Below are 18,094 nucleotides of genomic sequence, written 5' to 3' on the forward strand. Positions count from 1 at the left end.
AGTACACATTAACAGTACACATTAACATTATACATTAACAGTACACATTAACAGTACACATTAACATTATACATTAACAGTACACATTAACATTATACATTAACAGTACACATTAACAGTACACATTAACATTATACATTAACAGTACACATTAACATTATACATTAACAGTACACATTAACAGTATACATTAACAGTACACATTAACATTATACATTAACATTATTAACATTATACATTAACATTATTAACATTATACATTAACAGTACACATTAACAGTACACATTAACATTATACATTAACAGTACACATTAACAGTACACATTAACATTATACATTAACAGTACACATCAACAGTACACATTAACATTATACATTAACAGTACACATTAACAGTATACATTAACAGTACACATTAACATTATACATTAACAGTATACATTAACATTATTAGCATTATACATTAACATTATTAACATTATACATTAACAGTACACATTAACAGTACACATTAACAGTATACATTAACATTATTAACATTATACATTAACAGTACACATTAACATTATTAACATTATACATTAACAGTATACATTAACATTATACATTAACAGTACACATTAACAGTACACATCAACATTATACATTAACAGTACACATTAACAGTACACATCAACATTATACATTAACAGTACACATTAACAGTATACATTAACATTATTAACATTATACATTAACAGTACACATTAACATTATACATTAACAGTATACATTAACACTATTAACATTATACATTAACAGTACACATCAACATTATACATTAACAGTACACATCAACATTATACATTAACAGTACACATTAACAGTACACATTAACAGTATACATTAACAGTACACATTAACAGTATACATTAACAGTACACATTAACAGTACACATTAACAGTACACATTAACAGTACAGATTAACATTAAGCATTAACAGTACACATTAACAGTATACATTAACAGTACACATTAACAGTACACATTAACAGTACACATTAACATTATACATTAACAGTACACATTAACAGTACACATTAACATTATACATTAACAGTACACATTAACAGTATACATTAACAGTACACATTAACAGTATACATTAACAGTACACATTAACAGTACACATTAACAGTACACATTAACATTAAGCATTAACAGTACACATTAACAGTACACATTAACAGTATACATTAACCTACATTAACAGTATACATTAACAGTACACATTAACAGTACACATTAACCTACATTAACAGTATACATTAACAGTACACATTAACAGTACACATTAACCTACATTAACAGTATATATTAACAGTACACATTAACATTATACATTAACAGTACACATTAACATTATACATTAACATTATACATACACTGTTAATGTGTACTGTTAATGTATACTGTTAATGTATAATGTTAATGGGTACTGTTAATGTATAATGTTAATGTATACTGTTAATGTATAATGTTAATGTGTACTGTTAATGTGTACCATTCAATTAGCAGTAATTGTTAAACTTCTGACCTCTCTGTAAACAACAGTTAAACCTTTTCATTGTTTTTGTAATAACTGGGCTAAAATTTGCAGAGCATCTATTATCTTTAGTTACCTGTATACCAAAATAAGTAGCATTGTTTTCAACTGCAATGGTATATATATTGAATAAGTCAAAGTGTTGTCCAGTAAACTGGAAATAATTCACATTTAATAAAATTCAGATGCAGATGCCAGAGACAGTAAAAAAAGCTAAAGAATGCACAAAGCTGCTTGTATTTGGAGGGAAACCTCTAAGAGCTGAACAGAATCATCTGCTAACTGACTAATAAATATCTCTGAATTTACAAAACTAATGCCTTTTATATGGCTTGCTTTGATACATGAACTTGGAAATTGTGTTGCAATTAAAAAAAGGTAAGGAGAAACTTTACACCTGTCTGATGTGGCCTTTTAAGGAGAATCTATTAGAGAAACTATTACTTGTCATAATGGAGCTATTACTATTCATATACAACATTTTACAGAAAAAGCTCACAAAAGCCAACTTTAAGCACTTGAAGCAGATAATCATGTTCTAGCATATAAAAAGCTTTATAATAATGTAAAAATAAAATAAACATTTCTTGACACAAATGTGAATACTCTAATTAAACAGGTACATTTTATTAAAAGGGTAAACCTTTGGGTGTGATGTCACTTCCTGTGTTTGAGTCGTTTGCCGAAAGCCTGACTCGGCATCTCAATGCTACGGTTTTTTTGTTTTCTCTTTTTGGTTAATATTTTAGCTCTCGCTTTCGTTTATTAATTTTTTACTTTCCTGTCGCAGTTAATTTTATTCCTCTTCCTCGGGAGACACTTTTTTGTTTCCTGTCTTCAAACAGCTAGCAGAGGATCTTTTTAATATTTCTATCTGATTCATGTCAAAGGTACGTAATCAATCAGTATGGCGCACTTTCAGCTTGTCCAGTGTGTGAGCTGCAGCATGTTTAGTAATTCTTCCTCCATCATTAGCGTTAATTTTACTTGTGATAAGTGTATTTTAGTTAGCTCTTTGTGGCATAGTCACAAAGCCAAAGCTAGCGCTAATGCTTGCCCATGGGAGCACCGCTCCTTTACGCTTCACAAAAAAAAGCTCTGGTTACAGAAGACTCCATTTTAAGGCATGTGAAATTTGCTAGGGCTAAGCAAGAGTCTTCTTTTTGTCTGTTGTCTTGCATATTCAAAGATCTAGTCCTTTCAGCTGAATTGAACCTTTCTAGTTTTGGCTTCAAAAAATCCTTAATTATGTCCTCCATGTTCAGGGATCTTCTGACTCTTTGTTCAATGGAAATCATTGCTAAGCCATTGTCATTCCTGGGACATTGTGGACCACAGGAAAGTTTCAAAGTGGAGAAACTTCTCTCTCCTGAGGCAACAGTGATGGGCAATGTCAACAGTAAATGCAAGGCAATGCTTAAATTGTCAGGAATGTGGGGGTAAAAACAGACACAACTGCAGACACAATAAATCAGGATTTATTAACTAAAAAACATGAAACAATGATGCTGACAATACCAGAACGGACACGAGATGATATCAAAAGACAACAGAAGACAAGGATTCCGCGCTGCCTTAGGCAACGTGGCACAGTTAAATAGACAGGACAATGAACACATGAGGAACAGGTGTGCAAAGACGGGGAGGAGCAAACAAGTGTGGGGCAGACACGTGACAGGGAACATAAACAGGAGCACGTGGACAAATTCCGGGCTGAGTCCTGACATAAATAGCCATTAAGCCCTGAGAAATTCTCCTTGTACATGTAATCTAACATCTCTCTACAGGTGTAGAGATGTGATCTGGAAAAACATGAACAGCTGCCCTCACTTTAAAAATCATGTCCTGGTTGTCAAAGTCTCCCAGGGTCTGCTCCAGTTTCTCACATGATTCATCAAGAGTGGCCTCTTGAACTGCCGCCTACATGTTATCAGATGAATATACTGTAGAAATCCGAACAGAGACAAAAGTATTTAATTTGTGTGAACCTCACACTAACACTAGTAAGTGCTTGAAGTGTTCCAATAAAAGAAACCTGCGTTGGTAAGTTATTTTCTCAGGCCAAAGCACTGAGTCATCAGAAAGCACAACTTCACTTACCAGTAGATTGTGGGGCAGGGGCTGGATATCAGGTATAGGGCACTTATCTCCGCTGCTGGAAAAAGTAGTGACAGGTGCAGCCTCAGATTGTTCAATCCTAATCTGGCATAGCTACGTCTCCCTCCTCTTCAGATGTTTCATTTTGATTTTTAGGCCAAAAGATTTTTTTTGTAAGCTTTGGCAAACTTTTAATATTTGATTCTGGCCAGTGGGGCCCCACAGAAGTGCGTGGGTAAACACACTACTGATAACAACATATGCAGCCACAAAAAATAAGTATACTGAGTTCCTCTAATTGTGTTTTAATCTTTATTCTTTCTCTGAACCTTTCTCCAACACAACTCTCATTCTGCCGTGAGTATGTATGGTTTCCTTGAACTTGATTATCAACATTCTTTCTTATATGATTCACTTTGTCCTTACACTGTTCTGCATCTTAAGATAGCCTTTAGTGCAGTTGCTACCAGTTGCTTATTAACTGTATGTACAGGGTCTGTTCATATGAACAGATACTGTATGTGCTTAATGAAAAGCAGTGAACCTATGTGTTTTTTCCAGCTGCAATTCCTCTATGGGTTGAGCGATTTCTACATAAGGCCAACACACCTTTTCTTCCACCTATTGTTGACTTTCTCACCAAAATCATTACTCTTTACCTTAAGGATTTGGAGCGTCATGGTCGACTCATTGACACATCTGCTGCTGAGAGGGTTGATGTCTCTACCCATGCTTCTAGGTTTACTACCCAGGCTACTCAAACTCCTTCCTTCTCATTCTCATCCACAAGCACACAAGCTACTCAAGCTCCATGGCGTGTTAACAGAAGGTTGTTAAACCTTATTATAAAAAGAAGTGATTTTGATACAGTATTAAAGATTTATGCTCAGCATTGTGCCTTATTACTGCATGTGTATGAGTTTTTTTCATTCATTAGTGTGTGTGTGCTGGTGACTTTTACTTTTCCATATTCATGACTTTTGCCTATATACTTCTGAGGCCTCCACGAGCTTAATGGCCTGCTTACCATATAATGTTTAACTTCCCTATACCATGTGCTTTCTCCTTAACCTTTTTCCCTACTTCATTCTTTTCCTACTTCATATTATTCTGCAAATAAAAAATTTCACAAAGTAATGTCCTTCATAGCTACAAATTTACATTAACTGTAATTTAATGTTGTAGCAAATTTAACTAGGAATAAAAACACTGTCGAAAAGCACATACTGTACCGTCTATTTGTAGCAGTAATGAATTCATGAATTATTTAAATGGTTTAAATATCAGGCAAAAAATTCAGACCATTTATTTAGTACCAAACAATTTGATAGATAATACTATAGATAATATTTCTGTTTTTAATCAGTACTTCATCAGTATTTTACTACCCTTCAAAAGACTGACTTAATTTCACTGATTTCTTCTTCAGCATTATCAACCTGCATACTGGATCCCTTACCCTCATGTATCTTTAAACAGATAATACCTGTAGCTTTTCAACCCATTCTAAAAATAATAAATTCTTCCATTATCACTGGCTAGTGTAGAAAAAACTCATCTCCAACATACATTGGCCCAGGCTAGCTCCTGCAATCTGACTAGAAGTTAAAACAATAATTCTAAGTTGAAGTTTAAAGAAATGATCAGCCAAACTCATGAAGACTGGATTCGGTTGAGGTAGGTTTATTGGCAGTCACAAAGACAGCAAACAAACCAGCTGGTACCAGGGATCCAAGTTTGTCCAGTTGTCGATATTTTACCGAAACACTGCTGGCTACTGTGGCCTTATATACAGTTCAGACATGCCCTCTTGTTTCCACTTCCCTCCTTCTCTTTACTAATCAAAATTTTGCTCACATACTCGTTCCAGAGGCCTCCAGAAATGTTCCATTATCTTAAAAAGTTCGCTGTTTTCCCTATACACCTTGTTACCTGATTTTCCCTTTATCTTTAAACTTATAGGCCCATGCCCACTTTATCAGGCTATAGGCTCATTCCTACATCATCAGTCAATGGTGTTTATAAGTTGCGTTCTGTGCTGTAATCTTCATTCTTGTCAGGACGCTGCCTGGACTTTGGCCATGTGCCTTGATGTTTGGTGTTCACGTGTCTGCCCCGCCCTTGTCTTTTCCGCCCTGCCTCTGCACACCTGTCCCTCATGTTTATTGATTATTTGTATTATTTAGTTGAGCCGCGTTGCATTGTGCAGCGCGGAATCCTCTTGTCTTCATGTCTGGTTTTGTCTGTGTCCTGTTTTGTGTCTTTTATTTAATTAAATCCCTGTTTTTGTTACTTTTTGTTGTTAAATCCCTGTCCTGCATTTGGGTCCATTTTTACCCCCGCGTCGCTGACAGAAGGATTCCGCCAGACCAGGACCCAGCAGGACAGCTGAAGCTTGGACCGGCCACTCGGGAGCATTTTTTAATTTTTTTTTCCCTGGACTTTGCGGGTTTTGGTGACATCGGTCCGCATTTTCCCGGTGGGGGACGCCGCTCCGCTTCCGGCTTTTCCCGGGGGGCGCCGCCTCACTTCCTGGTTGCGGGCCGTGTCACCAGCCCGAGTTTTGTTTTGTTTTTCGGTGTCCTGTGACATCGCCCCGCATCTGTCCGGTGGGGGGCATCGCTTCACATCCGGTTTCCGTGGAGGACGCCGCCCCACTTCCTGTCCGCGGGGGGTGTTGCAGGCCCGTGTTTTACCCCCTGGATTTTTTTTTCCTGTTCTGTGGAGGGTTTTGTTTTTTCTCTGCCCTCCCTCCCCCCCTTTTACTGGTTCTGAGAGGTGGGTCTGGCCGCGGTGCATCGGGGGTTGCGCTCGGCCCTCCTGTTCGGCTGTGGACGTCGCTCGGCCCTCCTGTTCGGCTGTGGACGTCGCTCGGCCCTCCTGTTCGGCTGTGGACGTCGCTCGGCCCTCCTGTTCGGCTGTGGACGTCGCTCGGCCCTCCTGTTCGACTGTGGACGTCGCTCGGCCCTCCTGTTCGGCTGTGGACGTCGCTCGGCCCTCCTGTTCGGCTGTGGACGTCGCTCGGCCCTCCTGTTCGACTGTGGACGTCGCTCGGCCCTCCTGTTCGGCTGTGGACGTCGCTCGGCCACTCTGGCTGCGCCGCCGTGTGCCTTGCTCCCCCCACCTGCCTCGCTGTGTGCCTTGCTCCCCCCACCTGCCTCGCCGTGTGCCTTGCTCCCCCCACCTGCCTCGCCGTGTGCCTTGCTCCCCCCACCTGCCTCGCCGTGTGCCTTGCTCCCCCCTCCTGGACCCGTCGGGACTGTCAGGACGGTTTGGCGCGTCGGGAGCCGCGCCTTGAGGGGGGGTACTGTCAGGACGCTGCTTGTCAGGACTTTGGCCGTGTGCCTTTTTGTTTATTTTTGGTGTCCACGTGTCTGCCCCGCCCTTGTCTTTTCCGCCCTGCCTCTGCACACCTGTCCCTCATGTTTATTGATTATTTGTATTATTTAGTTGAGCCGTGTTGCATTGTGCAGCGCGGAATCCTCTTGTCTTCATGTCTGGTTTTGTCTGTGTCCTGTTTTGTGTCTTTTAGTTAATTAAATCCCTGTTTTTTGTTACGCTGTCCTGCATTTGGGTCCATTCTTACCCCCGCGTTGCTGACAATTCTCTCTGAGCCTTTTTCCCCTAACACAACCTCATTCTGCTATGGGTATGTATGTTCTCTCTTGAACTATCGCTAATGATTACCAACATTCTTTCATATATGATTCTCTTCCCTTCCACTGTCCTGTTTTTAAAGACAGCATTTAGTGCTGTTGTTACCAGTTGCTTATTAACCGAATGTACAGGGCCTGTTCATGTGAACAGGGTTTGTACATGCTTAATGTAATGCATTGTGTTTTACCAGCTGCAATTCCACTGTGGGTTGTGCGATTTCTGAATAGTCGACACTTCTATTTCTCCATCTGTTGCTGGCCCGCCCACTGAAATCCTTATTCTTTACACTAAAGAGTTGGAGAGTTATGGTCTATATATTGATTCTTCTGCTGCTAAGAGGGTTGATGCCTCTTCCCAGGCTTCTACATTTACTACTCAGGCTACTCAATCTCCTTCCTTCTCATCCTCATCCACAAGTACACAAGCTACTCAAGCTCCATGGCGTGTCAACAGACGAAGTCAACATCCTGAGTGATGTGTTCAAGTCTTTATATAAAGAAGAAAAAAATGATTTTGACATTACTCTTTATTAAATTTTATGCTTAAGGACTGAGCCTTATTCGTGTGTGTGTATGTGTCTTTATTCCAAAGTGTGTGTGTGTCTTTACTTTTCCATATTTATGACCTCTTCTGGGCCCCCTACAAACTTAATGGTTTCCTCACAACCCTCAAACTACCCACAGCTGCACACAAACGACCTCACCGTATGCTTCTGTTGTACCTTCTCTTCTGCTTCACTCCTTAACTTTCCTCTTTCCTACATCATATAATTTTACCAGAAAATTTCCCACACTATGTGCCAAAATCTTTTAAGTTAGCGGTTATCAAACCTTTGATTAAAAATTCTGACCTCGACCCAAGCCAGCTGTCCAACTATAGGCCAATATCAAACCTCTGCTTGTCATCTCCAAGATCCTAGAAAATTTTGTATCTCAGCAGTTATGCTCATACCTACATAGGAATAATATTCATGAAATGTGTCTCTTTGCTGGTGTTGCTTGATCTTAGTGTATCTTCTGATACCATTGACCATGCTATTCTACTTGATAGGCTACAACATGTAGAACATGCTCTCCTGACACAGGCCTTATTTGACGGATCACTATTAGTTTGTAGATCTAAATGGTGACTAAACAAACTAAGGTTTGCTGTTCTGCAAGGTTCTGTTTTAAGCCCATTGCTTTTCTTGCTATACATGCTGCCCCTTGGTGCAATAATTCGTATACATGGTATTAGCTTCCACTGCTATGTTGATGACATGCAGCTATATGTTTCAGCTAAGTCAGGTGTAAGTCACCAGCTTAATAAGATTGTCCATTGTGTGAAAGTCATCAGACAGTGAAAGCTTACTGACTTCCTTCTACCTGGTTGGAGTCTCGTAGCCCTGTGGGCACCCTGCCGGGGATTGATCTGTATGGTCTAGGTGCCTATGGTGTTAGTAATTTTATCTACATAGTTTGCATTTACCGGTATAGTAAGAAGTTGAGAAAGATTAGACATATATTTGCTGGGTGGAATACTGTATTTTCCGCACTATAAAGCGTACCATATTATAAGGCGCAGTCTCAATTACGGGGTCTATTTCTGTACTTAACCCATACATAAGGCGCATGCTAAAACATACGGTCTACAAAAAAGGTAACGGAAGCAAAACAGTGAGTTTAGTTCAACTTTATTCTACTATTTAACAATACACACATTATTTTTTAAATCAATCTTCTCCCACAAATCCATCAAAGTCCTCATCTACTGTGTCTTCTTAACTTGGCGCAGTTCATTTTCTTGCTTCCTCCACTTCCTAACCATAGATTCATTGAATTCTTTCGCAGCTGCTCTATTCCCATTTCAACCGCGTAACTGATAGCCTGTAGTTTGAATTGTGCCTCGTAAGCATGTCTCTTCACAGGTGCCATTTTCAGGGGTTCTTAGACAAACAAATGTTGTCGTCTTCTTCTGATTTTAATTGGCAGATGGCAAACCAACTTAAGGTGCATTTACCGCCACCTACTGGACTGGAGTGTGGAGCGCATAATGGTTCGGCAGAAACAAATGTTGTTTTGCAACATACCGGTAGTATACCTACCGGAGGTGTGGTGGAGGTAAGCGTACATACTGTACGTATTATGTAATGTTCTCTGATTGGTTTTTATCACTGCCAGCATACGTAGTGTATGTATTACGTCCCTGTGTCAGCGGGAAATGGTCCGACAGTCAATCAAGTGGAGCTCTTACCAAAGTCGCACAATAACATTTTTACAGATTTTTGGAACTCAGTGCACACATAATTATTAGGCGCACCGGATTATTAGGCGCACGGCCGATTTTTAAGAAAATTTAAGTTCTACCATGTCAATAACACATTCAGATACAGCTAATCTGTTATACAGGTAGTGTGTACAGTATGAGGTAATGGTCTATAATGTCATTACTTTGAGGTAGAATATCTATATCAGTGACATCTGCTGTGATATATAATAAAATCTAGCATATGATTAAAATGATGAGTTGGTCTTGAAGATCAGGCAATTATTGAAAATTTGTGCTAAAATTTACAAAGATATATGTTTAATTTTTTGCCACCAAATGTAAAGGATTTTGTTGTCTCTTTTCAAAATCCACAGCAATTGTATATAATCAATAAAGCTTTTTTGATGCCTCTATTACCATAAAAGTGATTGTGGAAATTATTTTACCCAAAATTGGAAAGTCTTCGGCAACTGATGGACTCACCGGTGACTTTTTTAAATATGCAGTAAAGAAAAAAAATCACCATTTCAGTTATTAGTTTTTAAGCAAAGCATAGAAAAAATATTTGTTTCTTTGTCAAGGGTTAATAATAAGTGTCAGATTCTCAAGATCCTGAGGCGCTCGTTAGAGACGGCATGACAGTCACGTGGCTCCCCTTCTAAAGGGGTCACCATTCTGTCTGCTGGATTTACTGTTCAACGCCTCTGGATTGTTACTTCAGGTGCTGAAATAATCCTGTTTTCTGTGAATGGGAATTACGAATTCTGGGCTTGTTAAAAGGGCATGTAGTGCATGGGTTCTGTACAAAGTTGGATGGCCCATGGTAGTTGAGGATGCTTTTTGGTATGAAAAAGTGACTGCTGCTATATAACAAGGAACCATTGTCGAGAGATGTACTGAAGTAAGCAATTGGTTGTTTACCCTGACCCTGCTGTTGAGTTAGAACAGCAGGTGCAAAGCCCTGCTTCTCTGAGATCAAGTGAAATGGTTTACTGTAATCTGGCCCAGCTAATCCTGGCACAGTGCAACGATCACATTTTAATATCCCAAATGCTGCAAGTGCTTCTGTGGTCCAGATAAGGGATGCATTCTCTCTTTTCTGTTCTGCTGAAAGTAGCGATGTTTATTGAGGCTAAATCTTCTGCTAACACACGGTTGAAGATTGACAGACTTTCACAGTACCCTTGTGGGAACTGTGTATATGTATACTGTTGACGCTCACACGTAAATGCAAACAAATGTCTTGATTCGGATGTAATTGCATGGCATGCTGAAAGAAGCTGAACACAAATCTATTACTGTGTACCATTTTAAGTCCTCAGGAATGTTTGACAGGAGAGTGTGTGGATTAGGCCCTATAGGTGTTGCAGCTTGTACTATTGACTGGTCGTAGGTCATGCACAAACCTCCATTTTTCAGAGATGGGCTTCTTGACAGGAAATATGGGTGTGTTGCAAGGGCTGTTGGCTGTTGGATGGGCACTGGTTTACCTCAGGTTTTTCCATCAAAGCTAGCTGTAAGTTTTCCTCTGTTCTATACCTTTATGGATGCCTGATTGTTCTTCCTGACCTTGTTTGTTGTGTCCCTTCAAGCCTCATTTGCTTAACTTCTGTCCATCTTTTGGGCAGTTATTCTCCTGGTATCTTTGTTTTTCTTTCCTTACAGTTCTGCTAGGTCTTCTCCTTCTCCTTGCCTCTGGTGCAGAGGGTGTGCTGGTAGATAGTCCTATCTCTTTTAGGTAAACATCACTTTCCTTTCTCAGTCCCTTCAATTGCAGACTTCTTGTTGTGCATGGGGAAACATCTTTATTTTCTGCTATGCTGCCCTGATAGCCCACTAATTCTGTTTTGTCGTCTTTTCTGAGCAGCTTCACCTTTCCAGATATTGTTCCTTCAATTTGTATTTCTCTCTCTGTCCATTCTCTATTGTTTCCATTACCACCTTCTGTGTTATATTTGGATACATTCTTCTTCATATTTGTAGTCCATGATGTGCCACATCCAGGGCCGGCCCTGGCCAATTTTCTGCCCTAGGCAAGATTTCACCTGGTGCCCCTGGAATCACAGACGATTGTGTTCCGATCATTTTGTTCATAAACTTACACAGAAACAAACTGCACAGCTTTGTCCTGTTTTTCTTTATTTTGAAAATATTTTGGAAACACACACAAACTATATTAAAAAAACTATATTACGGAGACCTTGCTTTCCTTGCCTTTCTTACAGCAATAAAATATATATAATAAATATATAAATAAAATACTTCTCAGGTAATAAAATATATATACATATATATTAATATACATATATATATACATATATATTAATATATATATATATATATATTAATAAAAATAATAATTTGGGCGCCCGGGCGCCCCTAGTGGTGGGCGGCGCCCTTAGCATTTGCCTATTCTGCCTATGCGCAGGGCCGGCCCTGGCCACATCATGGTGAGGGTTTCTCTTGCTGGACCTTTCTCTCTCTTGTCATTTCTTCTCTTCTTCCTCTTTCTGTATCGCTTCTTCTCTCTTCATCATTCCCTTGCCCTCTTTTTCAAACCAGCTTGATATTTCCAGCCATTTTATCCTCTTCCCTCTGGTCTGATAGTCTTCTTTCCCTACTATCCAGTCTCTCAGCATTTCTTTCACTTTCTCACAGTCTTTCTCTAAAAAGGTGTTCTCATACCCTTAGTTTCTGCAAGTATATCCTGCTGTGCCATTAACTATACAACCTGGTGGACACAAGACTCACAGCCACCAGAGGGAGCCAACACCACCTAGCGAGACTTACTTATTTGGTGCACTGGAAGAGTTTCTCTCTTGTAATACTGAGTGATTATTAGGTCACGACCTGTATTGGCAATGAGTAGTATGACTAATGGGCTACTAGCCGCTACTGTCAGTACTCTTGGTGGCTCCTGGTCCCCAATTTCTCCCTCAAATCTTAGAAAGCTTGGGTGTAGTGCAAGAATGGTGTACCGCCATTTAGTCATACATAGATAGCTTTCAGTAATATTTTGGACCAACTCCTGTACAGTTAATTGTTATGGGCTTCTATTCTGTATCTAGTCTATATCTATGTTTAGACTATAGACTATACAATTGCCTTTTTTTTTCTATCTTAAGACCAAGAGGTGGGGACATTTTTACATTATTTCAGTTTGTTCCCACCTGAAGCTCAGTGTCCCACAGTATTACTTTTGAAGGAACCGGTACCTCTGGCTGCAACAGTTGCACAATTGGGTGATTAGGAGTTACTATGTGACAAAATTCTGATACACCGCTAATGCTGTCATCCTCTTTAAGGCATGAAATTAAAATATTAAGCGTTATTTGGATCCCTTTGCTGTTTTGTTTAGACCTATTTAAAGCTTTTATTCTTTAATGTAATGCCATATTTGATTTTTATTTTATTTATTTATGTTGGACTTTTACTACTTTTACTTTTCTGAGATCTACAGATGGAATATCATAAGGACCTTCTCTTTAGGCCGCCCTTGGCACAGGTTATATCTGTAGACCTTTTTCAGTTGGGATTCTACTTTGCCACATGTATTGTGGTGATTTTTGCAATAGCACACATATAAGGTCAAATCCTGTTTGTTTTACAACCTGATATATTAATCCAACTGAAAATGGTGCTCTGCACAGCTTATAAGTATTATACAGCTCTTTGAACTGGTATACAGTATGTTAGACAAAGGTGAGCACGGGGGAATCAGCTGATAATATAACAACATTTACAAAATCACACATGACAATGCTCATACAGTTTCATAAGCCAATACACATTAGAAAATGCGGGGGAATCAACTTATTTCACACCACATTAGACAAAATCACACAAAGCAATACATATCCACATTAATTCTTATTCGCATATTTTTAACACACAGTCTCTCAACTCTCAACATTTCCTACCCTTAAACTGACCTGAAGATGCAGCCCTGTGTAGCTAATCTTTCACAGTGGTATCTCAAGTCCTTCTGACCATGCAGATAAACAGGGTTTAGGTCTGGAGACATGCTTGACCAGTCCATCACCTTTACCCTCAGGTTCTTTAGCAAAGCAGTGGTCATCTTGGACGTGTGTTTGGTGTTGTTATCATGTTGAAATACTGCCCTGCGGCCCAGTCTCTGAATAGAGGGGATCATGCTCTGCTTCAGTATGTCACAGTACATGTTAGCATTCATGGTTACCTCAATGAATTGTAGCTCCCCAGTGCCGGCAGCACTCATGCAGCCCCAGACTATGACACTCCCACCACCATGCTTGACTGTAGGAAAGACACATTTGTCTTTGTACTCCTCACCTGGTTGCCACCACGCACGCTTGACACCATCTGAACCAATTTAGTTTATCTTGGTCTCATCAGACCACAGGACATGGTTCCAGTAATCCATGTCATTTGTCTTCTTGTCTTCAGCAAACTGTTAGCGGGCTTTCTTGTGCATCATCTTTAGAAGAGGCTTCCTTCCGACAGCCATACAGACCAATTTGATGCGGGTTGAAGCATATGGTCTGAGCACTGACAGGCTCATACTCCACCCCTTCAACCTCTGCAGCAATGCAGGCAGCATTCATACATCTATTTCCCAAACACAGCCTCTGGATATGATGCTGACAATGTGCGCACAACTTCTTTTATTCGACCATGGCGAACACAACTTCTTTTATTTTTTTCCACTCTGCCTTCTCCTTAGTAATCAAAATTCTGCTAACATACTTGTTCCGGTGGCCATTTTTCATTATTTCTAAATGGTCACTGTTTTTCCTATATACCTTGTCTTTCCTATATAATCTTTCATTATCTTTAAACTTATAGGCCCATTCCCACTTTCATCAGACTACACAGTAAAAAATTTGGTGTTAATATTTCAGAGTAAAGTTATTTTAACTCAGATAGAGTATTTTCAACATTTTGGGGAGTAAAGTTGCTATATTAGTGGAGTTAAAAGTGAGTGTAAAAATATGCAGAAACGCAGTGACAATTTTAACTCTACAGCAGTGATGAATCCCCGCCACTCTGCTGTGCTGACAAACGTGCACGCATTTCGGTGGAGGAAGATTCAGAAGGAGCAACACAAGGCCACTGATATTACTAGGTAAGTAACATCCTGTGTTGTCCTCACCAAAAACGGGTAACTTTAAATCATTTTAAACGTGTGCTGATATTAGTTGAGGTCATATTACAAGTTATAGCAATCTGTATCGGTAGCTGTGTTTCTTTATGTGTTGCAATATTTTCACGAATGAAGTTGGTCAGAATGATTTATGCGTAAAATAACGTTAACTCAGTCACTTTAACAACAAAAGATTTAATACAGTCAATAGCTATTCTTAGCTAACGTATATTTAAGCTTCCCAGGCAACGTTAATGCAGGTTTTTTATATATACTGGTAATGTTAGCATGCTTATGATAGTTAATGTTGGTCTTATAAAACGATAACTTAGATCACTGATTGCATGACGTGTTTGTTTAACATGGCTTAACAATTTCAACTGGTTACTGTTCGAACTAAAAAAGCTAACGAGCTAGCTATCTTTGGCGCAGTTATTTGGTAGCTAATGGGACACCGTGCCTCTTAACTTTAACTAGCTTAAGTTGCTGCAGAAAATAGCCTAAGGTTATATTCAACCAGCACAACTTTGTTTTCTTCAGCCACCCTTTGTAAATGCAGTGTAACATCTAAGTAATGCACTGTGCATGAGAGAAATGGATAGGTAACTCTTAGTTGAACCAGCCCTAAATTATGATTTTAAATGCTATTGCGTGTACAATTCAGGGAAGAGCAGAAATACGCCAAGCTGTCTGAGCAACATTCAGTGCTTTCTGAAAGAAGGTGGGTACATTAGTTTAAAGCTATAGCCTATACATCACGCAATGACAAAATAATACAGCTTTAACCTATTATGTTATGATATCTAGTTAGGTCAATAATCATTTCTGTTGTGCTTTATATTTTTAGTTACATAAAATCAGCTGCAGATTCTTGTCTTTCATCATTTAGTGAATACATGAGGCAAACTTATATATGAACTTTGATTCTTGTGAGAAGGGAATGCATGGTTTTTATTACATTTTTTTAAAAAGTGTGTCTAAAATTCAACATACCAGAAAGCAGGCAGCCAGACATTAAGGTGTATGACCAGTCAACCCAGTCAACCCAGTCAACCCAGTCAACCGGTGGTCAACCGACACGGTGGTTTTTGAAGAAATAGTGAAGGAATCACCTGGAACTCTGAGAATCATGCTGGGCAATGGATGACTTGGTATTCATTCAGACAATTCACAAATTAGTTTGTTTAGTTTAAAGGCCGGAATGAGAACATTTATTGTCTTAAAATACCGGTAACTTTTTCTTGTAATATGTTTCTATATTTTCTACCAATTTCATAATGAACAGGTGCCTCTCAATCATCATCGTGCTCAGGTTCATCTGATGACATCGTCATCCTGAATTTCACGATGTATGACCCTGTTGAAGAAGAAGCCACTGCTGAAGGAAGCCAGCCACATAAACTACGAGGCAAAAGCGGTAAGTGGTGGAAACTGCTAAGTCAAAGTTGCTTAAATTGTTAAGTCCAATCTAAGTGTTGTTTCACCATGGGAAGTGTTTTTACAACACTTGGTTTTACAATAACGGAAAGCACATTTTATTTCACCTATAGTTGAAAAAATCTTAACATCAAAGAGTATGGAAAAACCAAATCCCTGACAGATGCCACCAGAAGACAGATGATTAACATACTTGCTGCTGAGATGACAGAAACCCATGGGTAAGCATTAAGCATATAGCTGGGCTGTAAATAAACATTGTTATTATTTTACAAATATTAATTATGTAAACTGTGTTGTGCAATGTCATTTGAGTTGACAAATCAATCCCCCCCCAAAAAGTGTCAGCGTGATGTATGCACAGGGGATAGCAGCTTTGTTTCCCTATCTAGAAGATACAACATGGATATAAGTAAATGGGTTATTGCAACATTATGCACATATTCACTCTTTGAAATGTTAATAGTACTCCTTTATAATTTATTTATAATCACTTAGAAACATTACTACGATCCAGAGAGTGGTTCAGGATACCTTGCATGGCGATTGAAGACCATATAAAGAAAAACAGCACAAGAAAGAGGTGCCTCAGTCAGCAAATCTCCTAAAGGTATGTTTATTGATCAGTGACATGTGATTATATTGGTGACCTGTGAATTGTACAGAAATGAGTTTTTAACATTTTATTTTGTCTTAAGTTGGTGGTGTTCCAGGTCGTGTTCGTCAGCCCTTCACCTGAGACACAGAGATGAGAATGTGGAAGCATCTATTGCTGTTTTGAGACACTCTGCTGATGAAAAGACTGTCCGTGAGAAGATGAAAATGACCTTCATATATCGGCAAGAAATTGTCAACGATGAAGCCAAATCATCAGATGTCTTCTTTGTCTTCCCACGATTTCTTTACACACCAGGACTGTTATGACATGTTAATTCACTGCATCACCAAAATATCCAATGTAGCATTAGGTATCACTTATCACTTCTGTGTGTTACATTGCAGATAGAACAAGATTTCAGATTTCTGTTTGGTGAGGCCAAACAAATTCTTGGAGAAGTGGCCAACCACCTTTAAAGCAAAAGTAATAAAGGAAAGCCATGGACTTGTACCCACCACAGAACTCTTGGATTTGATGCGCAATGCTGAGTCAGCTGCTGAAGTTGAGAATGGTATGAATGGAACTGTTTTACATGTTATTGTGGGTTATGTTGGTGTGTAGTGTACATTTTCGTAATGGTGCAAGTTGTCATTTTTGAATGCTATATATGGCATAATGTGAACCAGGTTTTTATTTACTTATTTGTAGGCTGGGACAGTGACATGTCTGCCAACTTGCTGCTGCTACATCTGCTACCACTAACTGCACAAGATAGAAAGAGGCCGGGAAAGCTTTCTGTGTATCAAGCTGTAGATCCGCTCATCAGATTTCAAAAGTTATGCTTAAAGGGTTAGATCACTTATAATTTATTTTTTTGCTGATTATTAACTAACCCCCATATCATCCAAGATTCATGTCTTTCTTTCTTCAGTCAAAAATAAATTAAGGTTTTTCTAGAAAACATTCCAGGATTTTTCTCCATATAATGGACTTCAATTATATGTCATTATGGTGACAGTGTTGTTAAACCTTGTTACTTAAAGAAGAATTGATACATTATTCTTTATTAAAGTTTATGCTCAGCATTGAGCCTTATTCTTATGTGTATGTGTATTTTTTATTCCTAAGTGTGTGTGTAGTTGTCGTTACTTTTCCATAATCATGACTTCACATATGTTCTTCTGGGACCTCCACAAAAGTAATGGCCCATTTACCTTATAATGTAGGTACCTCACTGTATGCTTCTCCTTTACCTTTACTACTCCATATAATTTTACCAGAAAATTTCCAACATTTGTTCGAGATTATAACTCCATGGAATCAAAATATCTGTGGCAGGTGGATACTTC

The 18,094-nt window shown here is 38.9% G+C and overlaps 1 long non-coding RNA gene across 1 annotated transcript; it reads left to right on the forward strand.

Moving 5' to 3' along the window:
• The first annotated feature begins 16,698 nt into the window (after positions 1-16,698).
• On the forward strand, positions 16,699-17,748 carry LOC132852938 (uncharacterized). Its single transcript, XR_009649140.1, has 3 exons — positions 16,699-16,757; positions 16,846-17,316; positions 17,454-17,748. It is a non-coding gene; the product is annotated as an uncharacterized LOC132852938 (long non-coding RNA).
• The last annotated feature ends 346 nt before the right edge of the window (positions 17,749-18,094 follow it).

This window comes from Tachysurus vachellii, chromosome 10 (assembly GCF_030014155.1).
Source record: "Tachysurus vachellii isolate PV-2020 chromosome 10, HZAU_Pvac_v1, whole genome shotgun sequence".
Classification (NCBI taxonomy): domain Eukaryota; kingdom Metazoa; phylum Chordata; class Actinopteri; order Siluriformes; family Bagridae; genus Tachysurus; species Tachysurus vachellii.